Source organism: Macaca nemestrina, chromosome 5 (assembly GCF_043159975.1).
Source record: "Macaca nemestrina isolate mMacNem1 chromosome 5, mMacNem.hap1, whole genome shotgun sequence".
Classification (NCBI taxonomy): domain Eukaryota; kingdom Metazoa; phylum Chordata; class Mammalia; order Primates; family Cercopithecidae; genus Macaca; species Macaca nemestrina.
In genome coordinates, this window is record NC_092129.1 from 63,083,735 (window position 1) to 63,107,975 (window position 24,241).

The window sequence follows — 24,241 nt, forward strand, 5'->3', positions numbered from 1 at the left end:
GAATTGGCAAAGTGATATTTTGAAGCCCATAGAGGGCTATGGTGAAAAAGGAAATATCCTCAGATGAAATCTGGAAAGAAGATTTCTGATAAACTGCTTAGTGTTCTGTTAATTCATCTCACAGAGTTACATCGGTATATCGTGGATCTCTTTGCTAGCCTCATTTCTGTGGAATCTGAGAACAGATATTTCGGAACCCTTTGAAGACTATAAGGCCAAAGGAAATATCCTCCGATAACAAAGAGAAAGAAGCTTTCTGAGAAACTTCTTCGTGTTCTGTGAAATCATCTCACAGAGTTACAGTTTTCCCCTCAAGAAGTCTTTCACTAAGACAGTTCTTGTGGAATTGGCAAAACGATATTTTGAAGCCCTTAGAGGGCTATGGTGAAAAAGGAAATATCCTCAGATGAAATCTGGAAAGAAGCTTTCTGAGAAACTGCTCTGTGATGTGTGACTTCCACTCACAGAGTTACATCTGTATTTCGTGGATCTCTTTGCTAGCCTTATTTCTGTGGAATCTGAGAACAGATATTTCGGATCCCTTTGAAAACTAAAGGGCCAAAGGAAATATCCTCCGATAACAAAGAGAAAGAAGCTTTCTGAGAAACTTCTTTGTGTTCTGTGAAATCATCTCACAGAGTTACAGCTTTTCCCTCAAGAAGCCTTTCGCTAAGACAGTTCTTGTGGAATTGGCAAAGTGATATTTGGAAGCCCATAGAGGGCTATGGTGAAAAAGGAAATATCCTCAGATGAAATATGGAAAGAAGCTTTCTGAGAAACTGCTTAGTGTTCTGTTAATTCATCTCACAGAGTTACATCTGTATTTCGTGGATCTCTTTGCTAGCCTTATTTCTGTGGAATCTGAGAACAGATATTTCGGATCCCTTTTAAGTCTATAGGGCCAAAGGAAATATCCTCCGATAACAAAGAGAAAGAAGCATTCTGAGAAACTTCTCTGTGTTCTGTGAAATCATCTCACAGAGTTACAGCTTTCCCCTCAAGAAGCCTTTCGCTAAGACAGTTCTTGTGGAATTGGCAAAGTATTATTTGGAAGCCCATAGAGGGCAATGGTGAAAAAGGAAATATCCTCAGATGAAATCTGGAAAGAAGCTTTCTGAGAAACTGCTCAGTGTTCTGTTAATTCATCTCACAGAGTTACACCTGTATTTCGTGAGTCTCTTTGCTAGCCTTATTTCTGTGGAATCTGAGAACAGATATTTCGGATCCCTTTGAAGACTATAGGGCCAAAGGAAATATCCTCCGATAACAAAGAGAAAGAAGCTTTCTGAGAAACTTCTTTGTGTTCTGTGAAATCATCTCACAGAGTTACAGCTTTCCCCTCAAGAAGCCTTTCGCTAAGACAGTTCTCGTTGAACTGGCAAAGTGATATTTGGAAGCCCATAGAGGGCTATGGTGAAAAAGGAAATATCCTCAGATGAAATCTGGAAAGAAGCTTTCTGAGAAACTGCTTAGTGTTCTGTTAATTCATCTCACAGAGTTACATCTGTATTTCGTGGATCTCTTTCTTATCCTTATTTCTGTGGAATCTGAGAACAGATATTTCGGATCCCTTTGAAGACTTTAGGGCCAAAGGAAATATCCTCCGATAACAAAGAGAAAGAAGCTTTCTGAGAAACTTCTTTGTGTTCTGTAAAATCATCTCACTGAGTTACAGCTTTCCCCTCAAGATGCCTTTCGCTAAGACAGTTCTTGTGGAATTGGCAAAGTGATATTTGGAAGCCCATAGAGGGCTATGGTGAAAAAGGAAATATCCTCAGATGAAATATGGAAAGAAGCTTTCTGAGAAACTGCTTAGTGTTCTGTTAATTCATCTCACAGAGTTACATCTATATTTCGTGCATCTCTTTGCTAGCCTTTTTTTTGTGTAATCTGAGAACAGATATTTCGGATCCCTTTGAAGACTATAGGGCCAAAGGAAATATCCTCCGATAACAAAGAGAAAGAAGCTTTCTGAGAAACTTCTTTGTGTTCTGTGAAATCATCTCACAGAGTTACAGCTTTCCCCTCAAGAAGCCTTTCGCTAAGACAGTTCTTGTGGAATTGGCAAAGTGATATTTGGAAGCCCATAGAGGGCTATGGTGAAAAAGGAAATATCCTCAGATGAAATCTGGAAAGAAGATTTCTGAGAAACTGCTCTGTGATGTGTGACTTCCACTCACAGAGTTACATCTGTATTTCGTGGATCTGTTTGCTAGCCTTATTTCTGTGGAATCTGAGAACAGATATTTCGGATCCCTTTAAAGTCTATAGGGTCAAAGGAAATATCCTCCGATAACAAAGAGAAAGAAGCTTTCTGAGAAACTTCTTTGTGTTCTGTGAAATCATCTCACAGAGTTACAGCTTTCCCCTCAAGAAGCTTTTCGCTAAGACAGTTCTTGTGGAATTGGCAAAGTGATATTTGGAAACCCATAGATGGCTAGGGTGAAAAAGGAAATATCCTCAGATGAAATCTGGAAAGAAGCTTTCTGAGAAACTGCTTAGTGTTCTGTTAATTCATCTCACAGAGTTACATCTATATTTCGTGGATCTCTTGGCTAGCCTTCTTTCTGTGGAATCTGAGAACAGATATTTCGGATCCCTTTAAAGTCTATAGGGCCAAAAGAAATATCCTCCGATAACAAAGAGAAAGAAGCTTTCTGAGAAAATTCTTTGTGTTCTGTGAAATCATCTCATAGAGATACAGCTTTCCCCTCAAGAAGCCTTTCGCTAAGACAGTTCTTGTGGAATTGGAAAAGTGATATTTGGAAGCCCATAGAGGGCTATGGTGAAAAAGGAAATATCCTCAGATGAAATCTGGAAAGAAGCTTTCTGAGAAACTGCTTAGTGTTCTGTTAATTCACCTCACAGAGTTACATCTGTATTTCGTGGATCACTTTGCTAGCCTTATTTCTGTGGAATCTGAGAACAGATATTTCGGATCCCTTTGAAGACTATAGGGCCAAAGGAAATATCCTCCGATAACAAAGAGAAAGAAGCTTTCTGAGAAACTTCTTTGTGTTCTGTGAAATCATCTCACAGAGTTACAGCTTTCCCCTCTAGAAGCCTTTCGCTAAGACACTTCTTGTGGAATTGGAAAAGTGATATTTGGAAACCCATAGAGGGCTAGGGTGAAAAAGGAAATATCCTCAGATGAAATCTGGAAAGAAGCTTTCTGAGAAACTGCTTAGTGTTCTGTTAATTCATCTCACAGTGTTACATCTATATTTCGTGGATCTCTTGGCTAGCCTTCTTTCTGTGGAATCTGAGAACAGATATTTCGGATCCCTTTAAAGTCTATAGGGCCAAAGGAAATATCCTCCGATAACAAAGAGAAAGAAGTTTTCTGAGAAAGTTCTTTGTGTTCTGTGAAATCATCTCATAGAGATACAGCTTTCCCCTCAAGAAGCCTTTCACTAAGACAGTTCTCGTGGAACTGGCAAATTGATATTTGGAAGCCCATAGAGGGCTATGGTGAAAAAGGAAATATCCTCAGATGAAATCTGGAAAGAAGCTTTCTGAGAAACTGCTTAGTGTTCTGTTAATTCATCTCACAGAGTTACATCTGTATTTCGTGGATCTCTTTGTTATTCTTATTTCTGTGGAATCTGTGAACAGATATTTCGGATCCCTTTGAAGACTATAGGGCCAAAGGAAATATCCTCCGATAACAAAGAGAAAGAAGCTTTCTGAGAAACTTCTTTGTGTTCTGTAAAATCATCTCACTGAGTTACAGCTTTCCCCTCAAGAATCCTTTCGCTAAGACAGTTCTTGTGGAATTGGCAAAGTGATATTTGGAAGCCCATAGAGGGCTATGGTGAAAAAGGAAATATCCTCAGATGAAATCTGGAAAGAAGCTTTCTGAGAAACTGCTTAGTGTTCTGTTAATTCATCTCACAGAGTTACATCTATATTTCGTGGATCTCTTTGCTAGCCTTATTTCTGTGGAATCTGAGAACAGATATTTCCGATCCCTTTGAAGATTAAAAGGCCAAAGGAAATATCCTCCGATAACAAAGAGAAAGAAGCTTTCTGAGAAACTTCTTTGTGTTCTGTGAAATCATCTCACAGAGTTACAGCTTTCCCCTCAAGAAGCCTTTCGCTAAGACAGTTCTTGTGGAATTGGCAAAGTGATATTTGGAAGCCCATAGAGGGCTATGGTGAAAAAGGAAATATCCTCAGATGAAATCTTGAAAGAAGCTTTCTGAGAAACTGCTTAGTGTTCTGTTAATTCATCTCACAGAGTTACATCTGTATTTCGTGGATCTCTTTGCTAGCCTTATTTCTGTGGAATCTGAGAACAGATATTTCGGATCCCTTTAAAGTCTATAGGGCCGAAGGAAATATCCTCCGATAACAAAGAGAAAGAAGCTTTCTGAGAAACTTCTTTGTGTTCTGTGAAATCATCTCACAGAATTACAGCTTTCCACTCAAGAAACCCTTCGCTAAGACAGTTCTTGTGGAATTGGAAAAGTGATATTTGGAAGCCCATTGAGGGCTACGGTGAACAAGGAAATATCCTCCGATGGAATCTGGAAAGAAGCTTTCTGAGAAACTGCTTAGTGTTCTGTTAATTCATCTCACAGAGTTACATCTGTATTTCGTGGATCTCTTTTCTAGCCTTATTTCTGTGGAATCTGAGAACAGATATTTCGGATCCCTTTGAAGACTATAGGGCCAAAGGAAATATCCTCCGATAACAAAGAGAAAGAAGCTTTCTGAGAAACTTCTTTGTGTTCTGTGAAATCATCTGACAGAGTTACAGGTTTCCCCTCAAGAAGCCTTTCGCTAAGACAGTTCTTGTGGAATTGGCAAAGTGATATTTGGAAGCCCATAGAGGGCTATGGTGAAAAAGGAAATATCCTCAGATGAAATCTGGAAAGAAGCTTTCTGAGAAACTGCTCTGTGATGTGTGACTTCCACTCACAGAGTTACATCTGTATTTCATGGATCACTTTGCTAGCCTTATTTCTGTGGAATCTGAGAACAGATATTTCGGATCCCTTTAAAGTCTATAGGGCCGAAGGAAATTTCCTCCGATAACAAAGAGAAAGAAGCTTTCTGAGAAACTTCTTTGTGTTCTGTGAAATCATCTCACAGATTTACAGCTTTCCCCTCAAGATGCCTTTCGCTAAGACAGTTCTTGTGGAATTGGCAAAGTGATATTTGGAAGCCCATAGAGGGCTATGGTGAAAAAGGAAATATCCTCAGATGAAATCTGGAAAGAAGCTTTCTGAGAAACTGCTTAGTGTTCTGTTAATTCATCTCACAGTGTTACATCTATATTTCTTGGATTTCTTTGCTAGCCTTATTTCTGTGGAATCTGAGAACAGATATTTCGGATACCTTTAAAGTCTATTGGGCCAAAGGAAATATCCTCCGATAACAAAGAGAAAGAAGCTTTCTGAGAAACTTCTTTCTGTTCTGTGAAATCATCTCACAGAGTTACAGCTTTCCCCTCAAGAAGCCTTTCGCTAAGACACTTCTTGTGAAATTGGCAAAGTGATATTTGGAAGCCCATAGAGGGCTATGGTGAAAAAGGAAATATCCTCAGACGAAATCTGGAAAGAAGCTTTCTGAGAAACTGCTTAGTGTTCTGTTAATTCATCTCACAGAGTTACATCTGTATTTCGTGGATCTCTTTGCTAGCCTTATTTCTATGGAATCTGAGAACAGATATTTCGGATCCCTTTGAAGACTATAGGGCCAAAGGTAATATCCTCCGATAACAAAGAGAAAGAAGCTTTCTGAGAAACTTCTTTGTGTTCTGTGAAATCATCTCACAGAGTTACAGCTTTCACCTCAAGAAGCCTTTCGCTAAGACAGTTCTTGTGGAATTGGCAAAGTGATATTTTGAAGCCCATAGAGGGCTATGGTGAAAAAGGAAATATCCTCAGATGAAATCTGGAAAGAAGATTTCTGATAAACTGCTTAGTGTTCTGTTAATTCATCTCACAGAGTTACATCGGTATATCGTGGATCTCTTTGCTAGCCTCATTTCTGTGGAATCTGAGAACAGATATTTCGGAACCCTTTGAAGACTATAAGGCCAAAGGAAATATCCTCCGATAACAAAGAGAAAGAAGCTTTCTGAGAAACTTCTTCGTGTTCTGTGAAATCATCTCACAGAGTTACAGTTTTCCCCTCAAGAAGTCTTTCGCTAAGACAGTTCTTGTGGAATTGGCAAAACGATATTTTGAAGCCCTTAGAGGGCTATGGTGAAAAAGGAAATATCCTCAGATGAAATCTGGAAAGAAGCTTTCTGAGAAACTGCTCTGTGATGTGTGACTTCCACTCACAGAGTTACATCTGTATTTCGTAGATCTCTTTGCTAGCCTTATTTCTGTGGAATCTGAGAACAGATATTTCGGATCCCTTTGAAAACTAAAGGGCCAAAGGAAATATCCTCCGATAACAAAGAGAAAGAAGCTTTCTGAGAAACTTCTTTGTGTTCTGTGAAATCATCTCACAGAGTTACAGCTTTTCCCTCAAGAAGCCTTTCGCTAAGACAGTTCTTGTGGAATTGGCAAAGTGATATTTGGAAGCCCATAGAGGGCTATGGTGAAAAAGGAAATATCCTCAGATGAAATATGGAAAGAAGCTTTCTGAGAAACTGCTTAGTGTTCTGTTAATTCATCTCACAGAGTTACATCTGTATTTCGTGGATCTCTTTGCTAGCCTTATTTCTGTGGAATCTGAGAACAGATATTTCGGATCCCTTTTAAGTCTATAGGGCCAAAGGAAATATCCTCCGATAACAAAGAGAAAGAAGCATTCTGAGAAACTTCTTTGTGTTCTGTGAAATCATCTCACAGAGTTACAGCTTTCCCCTCAAGAAGCCTTTCGCTAAGACAGTTCTTGTGGAATTGGCAAAGTATTATTTGGAAGCCCATAGAGGGCAATGGTGAAAAAGGAAATATCCTCAGATGAAATCTGGAAAGAAGCTTTCTGAGAAACTGCTCAGTGTTCTGTTAATTCATCTCACAGAGTTACACCTGTATTTCGTGAGTCTCTTTGCTAGCCTTATTTCTGTGGAATCTGAGAACAGATATTTCGGATCCCTTTGAAGACTATAGGGCCAAAGGAAATATCCTCCGATAACAAAGAGAAAGAAGCTTTCTGAGAAACTTCTTTGTGTTCTGTGAAATCATCTCACAGAGTTACAGCTTTCCCCTCAAGAAGCCTTTCGCTAAGACAGTTCTCGTTGAACTGGCAAAGTGATATTTGGAAGCCCATAGAGGGCTATGGTGAAAAAGGAAATATCCTCAGATGAAATCTGGAAAGAAGCTTTCTGAGAAACTGCTTAGTGTTCTGTTAATTCATCTCACAGAGTTACATCTGTATTTCGTGGATCTCTTTCTTATCCTTATTTCTGTGGAATCTGAGAACAGATATTTCGGATCCCTTTGAAGACTTTAGGGCCAAAGGAAATATCCTCCGATAACAAAGAGAAAGAAGCTTTCTGAGAAACTTCTTTGTGTTCTGTAAAATCATCTCACTGAGTTACAGCTTTCCCCTCAAGAATCCTTTCGCTAAGACAGTTCTTGTGGAATTGGCAAAGTGATATTTGGAAGCCCATAGAGGGCTATGGTGAAAAAGGAAATATCCTCAGATGAAATCTGGAAGGAAGCTTTCTGAGAAACTGCTTAGTGTTCTGTTAATTCATCTCACAGAGTTACATCTATATTTCGTGGATCTCTTTGCTAGCCTTATTTTTGTGGAATCTGAGAACAGATATTTCGGATCCCTTTGAAGACTATAGGGCCAAAGGAAATATCCTCCGATAACAAAGAGAAAGAAGCTTTCTGAGAAACTTCTTTGTGTTCTGTGAAATCATCTCACAGAGTTACAGCTTTCCCCTCAAGAAGCCTTTCGCTAAGACAGTTCTTGTGGAATTGGCAAAGTGATATTTGGAAGCCCATAGAGGGCTATGGTGAAAAAGGAAATATCCTCAGATGAAATCTGGAAAGAAGATTTCTGAGAAACTGCTCTGTGATGTGTGACTTCCACTCACAGAGTTACATCTGTATTTCGTGGATCTGTTTGCTAGCCTTATTTCTGTGGAATCTGAGAACAGATATTTCGGATCCCTTTGAAGACTATAGGGCCAAAGGAAATATCCTCCGATAACAAAGAGAAAGAAGCTTTCTGAGAAACTTCTTTGTGTTCTGTGAAAGCATCTCACCGAGTTACAGCTTTCCCCTCAAGAATCCTTTCGCTAAGACAGTTCTTGTGGCATTGGCAAAGTGATATTTCGAAGCCCATAGAGGGCTATGGTGAAAAAGGAAATATCCTCAGATGACATCTGGAAAGAAGCTTTCTGAGAAACTGCTTAGTGTTCTGTTAATTCATCTCACAGAGTTACATCTGTATTTCGTGGATCTCTTTTCTACGCTTATTTCTGTGGAATCTGAGAACAGATATTTCGGAACCCTTTGAAGACTATAGGGCCAAAGGAAATATCCTCGGATAACAAAGAGAAAGAAGCTTTCTGAGAAACTTCTTTGTGTTCTGTGAAATCATCTCACAGAGTTACAGCTTTCCCTTCAAGAAGCCTTTCACTAAGACAGTTCTCGTGGAACTGGCAAATTGATATTTGGAAGCCCATAGAGGGCTATGGTGAAAAAGGAAATATCCTCAGATGAAATCTGGAAAGAAGCTTTCTGAGAAACTGCTTAGTGTTCTGTTAATTCATCTCACAGAGTTACATCTGTATTTCGTGGATCTCTTTGTTATTCTTATTTCTGTGGAATCTGTGAACAGATATTTCGGATCCCTTTGAAGACTATAGGGCCAAAGGAAATATCCTCCGATAACAAAGAGAAAGAAGCTTTCTGAGAAACTTCTTTGTGTTCTGTAAAATCATCTCACTGAGTTACAGCTTTCCCCTCAAGAAGCCTTTCGCTAAGACAGTTCTTGTGGAATTGGCAAAGTGATATTTGGAAGCCCATAGAGGGCTATGGTGAAAAAGGAAATATCCTCAGATGAAATCTGGAAAGAAGCTTTCTGAGAAACTGCTTAGTGTTCTGTTAATTCATCTCACAGAGTTACATCTATATTTCGTGGATCTCTTTGCTAGCCTTATTTCTGTGGAATCTGAGAACAGATATTTCCGATCCCTTTGAAGATTAAAAGGCCAAAGGAAATATCCTCCGATAACAAAGAGAAAGAAGCTTTCTGAGAAACTTCTTTGTGTTCTGTGAAATCATCTCACAGAGTTACAGCTTTCCCCTCAAGAAGCCTTTCGCTAAGACAGTTCTTGTGGAATTGGCAAAGAGATATTTGGAAGCCCATAGAGGGCTATGGTGAAAAAGGAAATATCCTCAGATGAAATCTTGAAAGAAGCTTTCTGAGAAACTGCTTAGTGTTCTGTTAATTCATCTCACAGAGTTACATCTGTATTTCGTGGATCTGTTTGCTAGCCTTATTTCTGTGGAATCTGAGAACAGATATTTCGGATCCCTTTGAAGACTATAGGGCCAAAGGAAATATCCTCCGATAACAAAGAGAAAGAAGCTTTCTGAGAAACTTCTTTGTGTTCTGTGAAATCATCTCACAGAGTTACAGCTTTCCCCTCAAGAAGCCTTTCGCTAAGACAGTTCTCGTTGAACTGGCAAAGTGATATTTGGAAGCCCATAGAGGGCTATGGTGAAAAAGGAAATATCCTCAGATGAAATCTGGAAAGAAGCTTTCTGAGAAACTGCTTAGTGTTCTGTTAATTCATCTCACAGAGTTACATCTGTATTTCGTGGATCTCTTTCTTATCCTTATTTCTGTGGAATCTGAGAACAGATATTTCGGATCCCTTTGAAGACTTTAGGGCCAAAGGAAATATCCTCCGATAACAAAGAGAAAGAAGCTTTCTGAGAAACTTCTTTGTGTTCTGTAAAATCATCTCACTGAGTTACAGCTTTCCCCTCAAGAAGCCTTTCGCTAAGACAGTTCTTGTGGAATTGGCAAAGTGATATTTGGAAGCCCATAGAGGGCTATGGTGAAAAAGGAAATATCCTCAGATGAAATCTGGAAAGAAGATTTCTGAGAAACTGCTTAGTGTTCTGTTAATTCATCTCACAGAGTTACATCTATATTTCGTGGATCTCTTTGCTAGCCTTATTTTTGTGGAATCTGAGAACAGATATTTCGGATCCCTTTGAAGACTATAGGGCCAAAGGAAATATCCTCCGATAACAAAGAGAAAGAAGCTTTCTGAGAAACTTCTTTGTGTTCTGTGAAATCATCTCACAGAGTTACAGCTTTCCCCTCAAGAAGCCTTTCGCTAAGACAGTTCTTGTGGAATTGGCAAAGTGATATTTGGAAGCCCATAGAGGGCTATGGTGAAAAAGGAAATATCCTCAGATGAAATCTGGAAAGAAGATTTCTGAGAAACTGCTCTGTGATGTGTGACTTCTACTCACAGAGTTACATCTGTATTTCGTGGATCTGTTTGCTAGCCTTATTTCTGTGGAATCTGAGAACAGATATTTCGGATCCCTTTAAAGTCTATAGGGTCAAAGGAAATATCCTCCGATAACAAAGAGAAAGAAGCTTTCTGAGAAACTTCTTTGTGTTCTGTGAAATCATCTCACAGAGTTACAGCTTTCCCCTCAAGAAGCTTTTCGCTAAGACAGTTCTTGTGGAATTGGCAAAGTGATATTTGGAAACCCATAGATGGCTAGGGTGAAAAAGGAAATATCCTCAGATGAAATCTGGAAAGAAGCTTTCTGAGAAACTGCTTAGTGTTCTGTTAATTCATCTCACAGAGTTACATCTATATTTCGTGGATCTCTTGGCTAGCCTTCTTTCTGTGGAATCTGAGAACAGATATTTCGGATCCCTTTAAAGTCTATAGGGCCAAAAGAAATATCCTCCGATAACAAAGAGAAAGAAGCTTTCTGAGAAAATTCTTTGTGTTCTGTGAAATCATCTCATAGAGATACAGCTTTCCCCTCAAGAAGCCTTTCGCTAAGACAGTTCTTGTGGAATTGGAAAAGTGATATTTGGAAGCCCATAGAGGGCTATGGTGAAAAAGGAAATATCCTCAGATGAAATCTGGAAAGAAGCTTTCTGAGAAACTGCTTAGTGTTCTGTTAATTCACCTCACAGAGTTACATCTGTATTTCGTGGATCTCTTTGCTAGCCTTATTTCTGTGGAATCTGAGAACAGATATTTCGGAACCCTTTGAAGACTATAGGGCCAAAGGAAATATCCTCTGATAACAAAGAGAAAGAAGCTTTCTGAGAAACTTCTTTGTGTTCTGTGAAATCATCTCACAGAGTTACAGCTTTCTCCTCAAGAAGCCTTTCGCTAAGACAGTTCTTGTGGAATAGGCAAAGTGATATTTGGAAGCCCATAGAGGGCTATGGTGAAAAAGGAAATATCCTCAGATGAAATATGGAAAGAAGCTTTCTGAGAAGCTGCTCAGTGTTCTGTTAATTCATCTCACAGAGTTACATCTATATTTCGTGGATCTCTTTGCTAGCTTTATTTCTGTGGAATCTGAGAACAGATATTTCGGATCCCTTTAAAGTCTATAGGGCCAAAGGAAATATCCTCCGTTAACTAAGAGAAAGAAGCTTTCTGAGAAACTTCTTTGTGTTCTGTGAAATCATCTCACAGAGTTACAGCTTTCCCCTCAAGAAGACTTTCGCTAAGACAGTTCTTGTGGAATTGGCAAGGTGATATTTGGAAGCCCATAGAGGGCTACGGTGAAAAAGGAAATATCCTCAGATGAAATCTGGAAAGAAGCTTTCTGAGAAACTGCTCAGTGTTCTGTTAATTCATCTCACAGAGTTACACCTGTATTTCGTGAGTCTCTTTGCTAGCCTTATTTCTGTGGAATCTGAGAACAGATATTTCGGATCCCTTTGAAGACTATAGGGCCAAAGGAAATATCCTCCGATAACAAAGAGAAAGAAGCTTTCTGAGAAACTTCTTTGTGTTCTGTGAAAGCATCTCACCGAGTTACAGCTTTCCCCTCAAGAAGCCTTTCGCTAAGACAGTTCTTGTGGCATTGGCAAAGTGATATTTCGAAGCCCATAGAGGGCTATGGTGAAAAAGGAAATATCCTCAGATGACATCTGGAAAGGGCTTTCTGAGAAACTGCTTAGTGTTCTGTTAATTCATCTCACAGAGTTACATCTGTATTTCGTGGATCTCTTTTCTACGCTTATTTCTGTGGAATCTGAGAACAGATATTTCGGAACCCTTTGAAGACTATAGGGCCAAAGGAAATATCCTCGGATAACAAAGAGAAAGAAGCTTTCTGAGAAACTTCTTTGTGTTCTGTGAAATCATCTCACAGAGTTACAGCTTTCCCTTCAAGAAGCCTTTCACTAAGACAGTTCTCGTGGAACTGGCAAATTGATATTTGGAAGCCCATAGAGGGCTATGGTGAAAAAGGAAATATCCTCAGATGAAATCTGGAAAGAAGCTTTCTGAGAAACTGCTTAGTGTTCTGTTAATTCATCTCACAGAGTTACATCTGTATTTCGTGGATCTCTTTGTTATTCTTATTTCTGTGGAATCTGTGAACAGATATTTCGGATCCCTTTGAAGACTATAGGGCCAAAGGAAATATCCTCCGATAACAAAGAGAAAGAAGCTTTCTGAGAAACTTCTTTGTGTTCTGTAAAATCATCTCACTGAGTTACAGCTTTCCCCTCAAGAATCCTTTCGCTAAGACAGTTCTTGTGGAATTGGCAAAGTGATATTTGGAAGCCCATAGAGGGCTATGGTGAAAAAGGAAATATCCTCAGATGAAATCTGGAAAGAAGCTTTCTGAGAAACTGCTTAGTGTTCTGTTAATTCATCTCACAGAGTTACATCTATATTTCGTGGATCTCTTTGCTAGCCTTATTTCTGTGGAATCTGAGAACAGATATTTCCGATCCCTTTGAAGATTAAAAGGCCAAAGGAAATATCCTCCGATAACAAAGAGAAAGAAGCTTTCTGAGAAACTTCTTTGTGTTCTGTGAAACCATCTCACAGAATTACAGCTTTCCACTCAAGAAACCCTTCGCTAAGACAGTTCTTGTGGAATTGGAAAAGTGATATTTGGAAGCCCATTGAGGGCTATGGTGAACAAGGAAATATCCTCCGATGGAATCTGGAAAGAAGCTTTCTGAGAAACTGCTTAGTGTTCTGTTAATTCATCTCACAGAGTTACATCTGTATTTCGTGGATCTCTTTTCTAGCCTTATTTCTGTGGAATCTGAGAACAGATATTTCGGATCCCTTTGAAGACTATAGGGCCAAAGGAAATATCCTCCGATAACAAAGAGAAAGAAGCTTTCTGAGAAACTTCTTTGTGTTCTGTGAAATCATCTGACAGAGTTACAGGTTTCCCCTCAAGAAGCCTTTCGCTAAGACAGTTCTTGTGGAATTGGCAAAGTGATATTTGGAAGCCCATAGAGGGCTATGGTGAAAAAGGAAATATCCTCAGATGAAATCTGGAAAGAAGCTTTCTGAGAAACTGCTTAGTGTTCTGTTAATTCATCTCACAGAGTTACATCTGTATTTCGTGGATCTCTTTGCTAGCCTTATTTCTATGGAATCTGAGAACAGATATTTCGGATCCCTTTGAAGACTATAGGGCCAAAGGTAATATCCTCCGATAACAAAGAGAAAGAAGCTTTCTGAGAAACTTCTTTGTGTTCTGTGAAATCATCTCACAGAGTTACAGCTTTCACCTCAAGAAGCCTTTCGCTAAGACAATTCTTGTGGAATTGGCAAAGTGATATTTTGAAGCCCATAGAGGGCTATGGTGAAAAAGGAAATATCCTCAGATGAAATCTGGAAAGAAGCTTTCTGAGAAACTGCTCAGTGTTCTGTTAATTCATCTCACAGAGTTACACCTGTATTTCGTGAGTCTCTTTGCTAGCCTTATTTCTGTGGAATCTGAGAACAGATATTTCGGATCCCTTTGAAGACTATAGGGCCAAAGGAAATATCCTCCGATAACAAAGAGAAAGAAGCTTTCTGAGAAACTTCTTTGTGTTCTGTGAAAACGTGTCACAGAGTTACAGCTTTCCCCTCAAGAAGCCTTTCGCTAAGACAGTTCTTGTGGAATTGGCAAAGTGATATTTGGAAGCCCAAAGAGGGCTATGGTGAAAAAGGAAATATCCTCAGATGACATCTGGAAAGAAGCCCTCTAATAAACTGCTTAGTGTTCTGTTAATTCATCTCACAGAGTTACATCGGTATATCGTGGATCTCTTTGCTAGCCTTATTTCTGTGGAATCTGAGAAGAGATATTTCGGAACCCTTTGAAGACTATAGGGCCAAAGGAAATATCCTCTGATAACAAAGAGAAAGAAGCTTTCTGAGAAACTTCTTTGTGTTCTGTGAAATCATCTCACAGAGTTACAGCTTTCTCCTCAAGAAGCCTTTCGCTAAGACAGTTCTTGTGGAATAGGCAAAGTGATATTTGGAAGCCCATAGAGGGCTATAGTGAAAAAGGAAATATCCTCAGATGAAATATGGAAAGAAGCTTTCTGAGAAGCTGCTCAGTGTTCTGTTAATTCATCTCACAGAGTTACATCTATATTTCGTGGATCTCTTTGCTAGCTTTATTTCTGTGGAATCTGAGAACAGATATTTCGGATCCCTTTAAAGTCTATAGGGCCAAAGGAAATATCCTCCGTTAACTAAGAGAAAGAAGCTTTCTGAGAAACTTCTTTGTGTTCTGTGAAAGCATCTCACCGAGTTACAGCTTTCCCCTCAAGAAGCCTTTCGCTAAGACAGTTCTTGTGGCATTGGCAAAGTGATATTTCGAAGCCCATAGAGGGCTATGGTGAAAAAGGAAATATCCTCAGATGACATCTGGAAAGAAGCTTTCTGAGAAACTGCTTAGTGTTCTGTTAATTCATCTCACAGAGTTACATCTGTATTTCGTGGATCTCTTTTCTACGCTTATTTCTGTGGAATCTGAGAACAGATATTTCGGAACCCTTTGAAGACTATAGGGCCAAAGGAAATATCCTCGGATAACAAAGAGAAAGAAGCTTTCTGAGAAACTTCTTTGTGTTCTGTGAAATCATCTCACAGAGTTACAGCTTTCCCTTCAAGAAGCCTTTCACTAAGACAGTTCTCGTGGAACTGGCAAATTGATATTTGGAAGCCCATAGAGGGCTATGGTGAAAAAGGAAATATCCTCAGATGAAATCTGGAAAGAAGCTTTCTGAGAAACTGCTTAGTGTTCTGTTAATTCATCTCACAGAGTTACATCTGTATTTCGTGGATCTCTTTGTTATTCTTATTTCTGTGGAATCTGTGAACAGATATTTCGGATCCCTTTGAAGACTATAGGGCCAAAGGAAATATCCTCCGATAACAAAGAGAAAGAAGCTTTCTGAGAAACTTCTTTGTGTTCTGTAAAATCATCTCACTGAGTTACAGCTTTCCCCTCAAGAATCCTTTCGCTAAGACAGTTCTTGTGGAATTGGCAAAGTGATATTTGGAAGCCCATAGAGGGCTATGGTGAAAAAGGAAATATCCTCAGATGAAATCTGGAAAGAAGCTTTCTGAGAAACTGCTTAGTGTTCTGTTAATTCATCTCACAGAGTTACATCTATATTTCGTGGATCTCTTTGCTAGCCTTATTTCTGTGGAATCTGAGAACAGATATTTCCGATCCCTTTGAAGATTAAAAGGCCAAAGGAAATATCCTCCGATAACAAAGAGAAAGAAGCTTTCTGAGAAACTTCTTTGTGTTCTGTGAAATCATCTCACAGAGTTACAGCTTTCCCCTCAAGAAGCCTTTCGCTAAGACAGTTCTTGTGGAATTGGCAAAGTGATATTTGGAAGCCCATAGAGGGCTATGGTGAAAAAGGAAATATCCTCAGATGAAATCTTGAAAGAAGCTTTCTGAGAAACTGCTTAGTGTTCTGTTAATTCATCTCACAGAGTTACATCTGTATTTCGTGGATCTCTTTGCTAGCCTTATTTCTGTGGAATCTGAGAACAGATATTTCGGATCCCTTTAAAGTCTATAGGGCCGAAGGAAATATCCTCCGATAACAAAGAGAAAGAAGCTTTCTGAGAAACTTCTTTGTGTTCTGTGAAATCATCTCACAGAATTACAGCTTTCCACTCAAGAAACCCTTCGCTAAGACAGTTCTTGTGGAATTGGAAAAGTGATATTTGGAAGCCCATTGAGGGCTATGGTGAACAAGGAAATATCCTCCGATGGAATCTGGAAAGAAGCTTTCTGAGAAACTGCTTAGTGTTCTGTTAATTCATCTCACAGAGTTACATCTGTATTTCGTGGATCTCTTTTCTAGCCTTATTTCTGTGGAATCTGAGAACAGATATTTCGGATCCCTTTGAAGACTATAGGGCCAAAGGAAATATCCTCCGATAACAAAGAGAAAGAAGCTTTCTGAGAAACTTCTTTGTGTTCTGTGAAATCATCTGACAGAGTTACAGGTTTCCCCTCAAGAAGCCTTTCGCTAAGACAGTTCTTGTGGAATTGGCAAAGTGATATTTGGAAGCCCATAGAGGGCTATGGTGAAAAAGGAAATATCCTCAGATGAAATCTGGAAAGAAGCTTTCTGAGAAACTGCTTAGTGTTCTGTTAATTCATCTCACAGAGTTACATCTGTATTTCGTGGATCTCTTTGCTAGCCTTATTTCTATGGAATCTGAGAACAGATATTTCGGATCCCTTTGAAGACTATAGGGCCAAAGGTAATATCCTCCGATAACAAAGAGAAAGAAGCTTTCTGAGAAACTTCTTTGTGTTCTGTGAAATCATCTCACAGAGTTTCAGCTTTCACCTCAAGAAGCCTTTCGCTAAGACAATTCTTGTGGAATTGGCAAAGTGATATTTTGAAGCCCATAGAGGGCTATGGTGAAAAAGGAAATATCCTCAGATGAAATCTGGAAAGAAGCTTTCTGAGAAACTGCTCAGTGTTCTGTTAATTCATCTCACAGAGTTACACCTGTATTTCGTGAGTCTCTTTGCTAGCCTTATTTCTGTGGAATCTGAGAACAGATATTTCGGATCCCTTTGAAGACTATAGGGCCAAAGGAAATATCCTCCGATAACAAAGAGAAAGAAGCTTTCTGAGAAACTTCTTTGTGTTCTGTGAAAACATGTCACAGAGTTACAGCTTTCCCCACAAGAAGCCTTTCGCTAAGACAGTTCTTGTGGAATTGGCAAAGTGATATTTGGAAGCCCAAAGAGGGCTATGGTGAAAAAGGAAATATCCTCAGATGACATCTGGAAAGAAGCCCTCTAATAAACTGCTTAGTGTTCTGTTAATTCATCTCACAGAGTTACATCGGTATATCGTGGATCTCTTTGCTAGCCTTATTTCTGTGGAATCTGAGAACAGATATTTCGGAACCCTTTGAAGACTATAGGGCCAAAGGAAATATCCTCTGATAACAAAGAGAAAGAAGCTTTCTGAGAAACTTCTTTGTGTTCTGTGAAATCATCTCACAGAGTTACAGCTTTCTCCTCAAGAAGCCTTTCGCTAAGACAGTTCTTGTGGAATAGGCAAAGTGATATTTGGAAGCCCATAGAGGGCTATGGTGAAAAAGGAAATATCCTCAGATGAAATATGGAAAGAAGCTTTCTGAGAAGCTGCTCAGTGTTCTGTTAATTCATCTCACAGAGTTACATCTATATTTCGTGGATCTCTTTGCTAGCTTTATTTCTGTGGAATCTGAGAACAGATATTTCGGATCCCTTTAAAGTCTATAGGGCCAAAGGAAATATCCTCCGTTAACTAAGAGAAAGAAGCTTTCTGAGAAACTTCTTTGTGTTCTGTGAAAGCATCTCACCGAGTTACAGCTTTCCCCTCAAGAAGCCTTTCGCTAAGACAGTTCTTGTGGCATTGGCAAAGTGATATTTCGAAGCCCATAGAGGGCTATGGTGAAAAAGGAAATATCCTCAGATGACATCTGGAAAGAAGCTTTCTGAGAAACTGCTTAGTGTTCTGTTAATTCATCTCACAGAGTTACATCTGTATTTCGTGGATCTCTTTTCTACGCTTATTTCTGTGGAATCTGAGAACAGATATTTCGGAACCCTTTGAAGACTATAGGGCCAAAGGAAATATCCTCGGATAACAAAGAGAAAGAAGCTTTCTGAGAAACTTCTTTGTGTTCTGTGAAATCATCTCACAGAGTTACAGCTTTCCCTTCAAGAAGCCTTTCACTAAGACAGTTCTCGTGGAACTGGCAAATTGATATTTGGAAGCCCATAGAGGGCTATGGTGAAAAAGGAAATATCCTCAGATGAAATCTGGAAAGAAGCTTTCTGAGAAACTGCTTAGTGTTCTGTTAATTCATCTCACAGAGTTACATCTGTATTTCGTGGATCTCTTTGTTATTCTTATTTCTGTGGAATCTGTGAACAGATATTTCGGATCCCTTTGAAGACTATAGGGCCAAAGGAAATATCCTCCGATAACAAAGAGAAAGAAGCTTTCTGAGAAACTTCTTTGTGTTCTGTAAAATCATCTCACTGAGTTACAGCTTTCCCCTCAAGAATCCTTTCGCTAAGACAGTTCTTGTGGAATTGGCAAAGTGATATTTGGAAGCCCATAGAGGGCTATGGTGAAAAAGGAAATATCCTCAGATGAAATCTGGAAAGAAGCTTTCTGAGAAACTGCTTAGTGTTCTGTTAATTCATCTCACAGAGTTACATCTATATTTCGTGGATCTCTTTGCTAGCCTTATTTCTGTGGAATCTGAGAACAGATATTTCCGATCCCTTTGAAGATTAAAAGGCCAAAGGAAATATCCTCCGATAACAAAGAGAAAGAAGCTTTCTGAGAAACTTCTTTGTGTTCTGTGAAATCATCTCACAGAGTTACAGCTTTCCCCTCAAGAAGCCTTTCGCTAAGACAGTTCTTGTGGAATTGGCAAAGTGATATTTGGAAGCCCATAGAGGGCTATGGTGAAAAAGGAAATATCCTCAGATGAAATCTTGAAAGAAGCTTTCTGAGAAACTGCTTAGTGTTCTGTTAATTCATCTCACAGAGTTACATCTGTATTTCGTGGATCTCTTTGCTAGCCTTATTTCTGTGGAATCTGAGAACAGATATTTCGGATCCCTTTAAAGTCTATAGGGCCGAAGGAAATATCCTCCGATAACAAAGAGAAAGAAGCTTTCTGAGAAACTTCTTTGTGTTCTGTGAAATCATCTCACAGAATTACAGCTGTCCACTCAAGAAACCCTTCGCTAAGACAGTTCTTGTGGAATTGGAAAAGTGATATTTGGAAGCCCATTGAGGGCTATGGTGAACAAGGAAATATCCTTCGATGGAATCTGGAAAGAAGCTTTCTGAGAAACTGCTTAGTGTTCTGTTAATTCATCTCACAGAGTTACATCTGTATTTCGTGGATCTCTTTTCTAGCCTTATTTCTGTGGAATCTGAGAACAGATATTTCGGATCCCTTTGAAGACTATAGGGCCAAAGGAAATATCCTCCGATAACAAAGAGAAAGAAGCTTTCTGAGAAACTTCTTTGTGTTCTCTGAAATCATCTGACAGAGTTACAGGTTTCCCCTCAAGAAGCCTTTCGCTAAGACAGTTCTTGTGGAATTGGCAAAGTGATATTTGGAAGCCCATAGAGGGCTATGGTGAAAAAGGAAATATCCTCAGATGAAATCTGGAAAGAAGCTTTCTGAGAAACTGCTCTGTGATGTGTGACTTCCACTCACAGAGTTACATCTGTATTTCATGGATCACTTTGCTAGCCTTATTTCTGTGGAATCTGAGAACAGATATTTCGGATCCCTTTAAAGTCTATAGGGCCGAAGGAAATATCCTCCTATAACAAAGAGAAAGAAGCTTTCTGAGAAACTTCTTTGTGTTCTGTGAAATCATCTCACAGATTTACAGCTTTCCCCTCAAGAAGCCTTTCGCTAAGACACTTCTTGTGAAATTGGCAAAGTGATATTTGGAAGCCCATAGAGGGCTATGGTGAAAAAGGAAATATCCTCAGATGAAATCTGGAAAGAAGCTTTCTGAGAAACTGCTTAGTGTTCTGTTAATTCATCTCACAGAGTTACATCTGTATTTCGTGGATCTCTTTGCTAGCCTTGTTTCTATGGAATCTGAGAACAGATATTTCGGATCCCTTTGAAGACTATAGGGCCAAAGGTAATATCCTCCGATAACAAAGAGAAAGAAGCTTTCTGAGAAACTTCTTTGTGTTCTGTGAAATCATCTCACAGAGTTACAGCTTTCACCTCAAGAAGCCTTTCGCTAAGACAGTTCTTGTGGAATTGGCAAAGTGATATTTTGAAGCCCATAGAGGGCTATGGTGAAAAAGGAAATATCCTCAGATGAAATCTGGAAAGAAGATTTCTGATAAACTGCTTAGTGTTCTGTTAATTCATCTCACAGAGTTACATCGGTATATCGTGGATCTCTTTGCTAGCCTCATTTCTGTGGAATCTGAGAACAGATATTTCGGAACCCTTTGAAGACTATAAGGCCAAATGAAATATCCTCCGATAACAAAGAGAAAGAAGCTTTCTGAGAAACTTCTTCGTGTTCTGTGAAATCATCTCACAGAGTTACAGTTTTCCCCTCAAGAAGTCTTTCGCTAAGACAGTTCTTGTGGAATTGGCAAAACGATATTTTGAAGCCCTTAGAGGGCTATGGTGAAAAAGGAAATATCCTCAGATGAAATCTGGAAAGAAGCTTTCTGAGAAACTGCTCTGTGATGTGTGACTTCCACTCACAGAGTTACATCTGTATTTCGTGGATCTCTTTGCTAGCCTTATTTCTGTGGAATCTGAGAACAGATATTTCGGATCCCTTTGAAAACTAAAGGGCCAAAGGAAATATCCTCCGATAACAAAGAGAAAGAAGCTTTCTGAGAAACTTCTTTGTGTTCTGTGAAATCATCTCACAGAGGTACAGCTTTTCCCTCAAGAAGCCTTTCGCTAAGACAGTTCTTGTGGAATTGGCAAAGTGATATTTGGAAGCCCATAGAGGGCTATGGTGAAAAAGGAAATATCCTCAGATGAAATATGGAAAGAAGCTTTCTGAGAAACTGCTTAGTGTTCTGTTAATTCATCTCACAGAGTTACATCTGTATTTCGTGGATCTCTTTGCTAGCCTTATTTCTGTGGAATCTGAGAACAGATATTTCGGATCCCTTTTAAGTCTATAGGGCCAAAGGAAATATCCTCCGATAACAAAGAGAAAGAAGCATTCTGAGAAACTTCTTTGTGTTCTGTGAAATCATCTCACAGAGTTACAGCTTTCCCCTCAAGAAGCCTTTCGCTAAGACAGTTCTTGTGGAATTGGCAAAGTATTATTTGGAAGCCCATAGAGGGCAATGGTGAAAAAGGAAATATCCTCAGATGAAATCTGGAAAGAAGCTTTCTGAGAAACTGCTCAGTGTTCTGTTAATTCATCTCACAGAGTTACACCTGTATTTCGTGAGTCTCTTTGCTAGCCTTATTTCTGTGGAATCTGAGAACAGATATTTCGGATCCCTTTGAAGACTATAGGGCCAAAGGAAATATCCTCCGATAACAAAGAGAAAGAAGCTTTCTGAGAAACTTCTTTGTGTTCTGTGAAATCATCTCACAGAGTTACAGCTTTCCCCTCAAGAAGCCTTTCGCTAAGACAGTTCTCGTTGAACTGGCAAAGTGATATTTGGAAGCCCATAGAGGGCTATGGTGAAAAAGGAAATATCCTCAGATGAAATCTGGAAAGAAGCTTTCTGAGAAACTGCTTAGTGTTCTGTTAATTCATCTCACAGAGTTACATCTGTATTTCGTGGATCTCTTTCTTATCCTTATTTCTGTGGAATCTGAGAACAGATATTTCGGATCCCTTTGAAGACTTTAGGGCCAAAGGAAATATCCTCCGATAACAAAGAGAAAGAAGCTTTCTGAGAAACTTCTTTGTGTTCTGTAAAATCATCTCACTGAGTTACAGCTTTCCCCTCAAGAAGCCTTTCGCTAAGACAGTTCTTGTGGAATTGGCAAAGTGATATTTGGAAGCCCATAGAGGGCTATGGTGAAAAAGGAAATATCCTCAGATGAAATATGGAAAGAAGCTTTCTGAGAAACTGCTTAGTGTTCTGTTAATTCATCTCACAGAGTTACATCTATATTTCGTGGATCTCTTTGCTAGCCTTATTTTTGTGTAATCTGAGAACAGATATTTCGGATCCCTTTGAAGACTATAGGGCCAAAGGAAATATCCTCCGATAACAAAGAGAAAGAAGCTTTCTGAGAAACTTCTTTGTGTTCTGTGAAATCATCTCACAGAGTTACAGCTTTCCCCTCAAGAAGCCTTTCGCTAAGACAGTTCTTGTGGAATTGGCAAAGTGATATTTGGAAGCCCATAGAGGGCTATGGTGAAAAAGGAAATATCCTCAGATGAAATCTGGAAAGAAGATTTCTGAGAAACTGCTCTGTGATGTGTGACTTCCACTCACAGAGTTACATCTGTATTTCGTGGATCTGTTTGCTAGCCTTATTTCTGTGGAATCTGAGAACAGATATTTCGGATCCCTTTAAAGTCTATAGGGTCAAAGGAAATATCCTCCGATAACAAAGAGAAAGAAGCTTTCTGAGAAACTTCTTTGTGTTCTGTGAAATCATCTCACAGAGTTACAGCTTTCCCCTCAAGAAGCTTTTCGCTAAGACAGTTCTTGTGGAATTGGCAAAGTGATATTTGGAAACCCATAGATGGCTAGGGTGAAAAAGGAAATATCCTCAGATGAAATCTGGAAAGAAGCTTTCTGAGAAACTGCTTAGTGTTCTGTTAATTCATCTCACAGAGTTACATCTATATTTCGTGGATCTCTTGGCTAGCCTTCTTTCTGTGGAATCTGAGAACAGATATTTCGGATCCCTTTAAAGTCTATAGGGCCAAAAGAAATATCCTCCGATAACAAAGAGAAAGAAGCTTTCTGAGAAAATTCTTTGTGTTCTGTGAAATCATCTCATAGAGATACAGCTTTCCCCTCAAGAAGCCTTTCGCTAAGACAGTTCTTGTGGAATTGGAAAAGTGATATTTGGAAGCCCATAGAGGGCTATGGTGAAAAAGGAAATATCCTCAGATGAAATCTGGAAAGAAGCTTTCTGAGAAACTGCTTAGTGTTCTGTTAATTCACCTCACAGAGTTACATCTGTATTTCGTGGATCACTTTGCTAGCCTTATTTCTGTGGAATCTGAGAACAGATATTTCGGATCCCTTTGAAGACTATAGGGCCAAAGGAAATATCCTCCGATAACAAAGAGAAAGAAGCTTTCTGAGAAACTTCTTTGTGTTCTGTGAAATCATCTCACAGAGTTACAGCTTTCCCCTCTAGAAGCCTTTCGCTAAGACACTTCTTGTGGAATTGGAAAAGTGATATTTGGAAACCCATAGAGGGCTAGGGTGAAAAAGGAAATATCCTCAGATGAAATCTGGAAAGAAGCTTTCTGAGAAACTGCTCTGTGATGTGTGACTTCCACTCACAGAGTTACATCTGTATTTCATGGATCACTTTGCTAGCCTTATTTCTGTGGAATCTGAGAACAGATATTTCGGATCCCTTTAAAGTCTATAGGGCCGAAGGAAATATCCTCCTATAACAAAGAGAAAGAAGCTTTCTGAGAAACTTCTTTGTGTTCTGTGAAATCATCTCACAGATTTACAGCTTTCCCCTCAAGATGCCTTTCGCTAAGACAGTTCTTGTGGAATTGGCAAAGTGATATTTGGAAGCCCATAGAGGGCTATGGTGAAAAAGGAAATATCCTCAGATGAAATCTGGAAAGAAGCTTTCTGAGAAACTGCTTAGTGTTCTGTTAATTCATCTCACAGTGTTACATCTATATTTCTTGGATTTCTTTTCTAGCCTTATTTCTGTGGAATCTGAGAACAGATATTTCGGATACCTTTAAAGTCTATTGGGCCAAAGGAAATATCCTCCGATAACAAAGAGAAAGAAGCTTTCTGAGAAACTTCTTTCTGTTCTGTGAAATCATCTCACAGAGTTACAGCTTTCCCCTCAAGAAGCCTTTCGCTAAGACACTTCTTGTGAAATTGGCAAAGTGATATTTGGAAGCCCATAGAGGGCTATGGTGAAAAAGGAAATATCCTCAGACGAAATCTGGAAAGAAGCTTTCTGAGAAACTGCTTAGTGTTCTGTTAATTCATCTCACAGAGTTACATCTGTATTTCATGGATCTCTTTGCTAGCCTTGTTTCTATGGAATCTGAGAACAGATATTTCGGATCCCTTTGAAGACTATAGGGCCAAAGGTAATATCCTC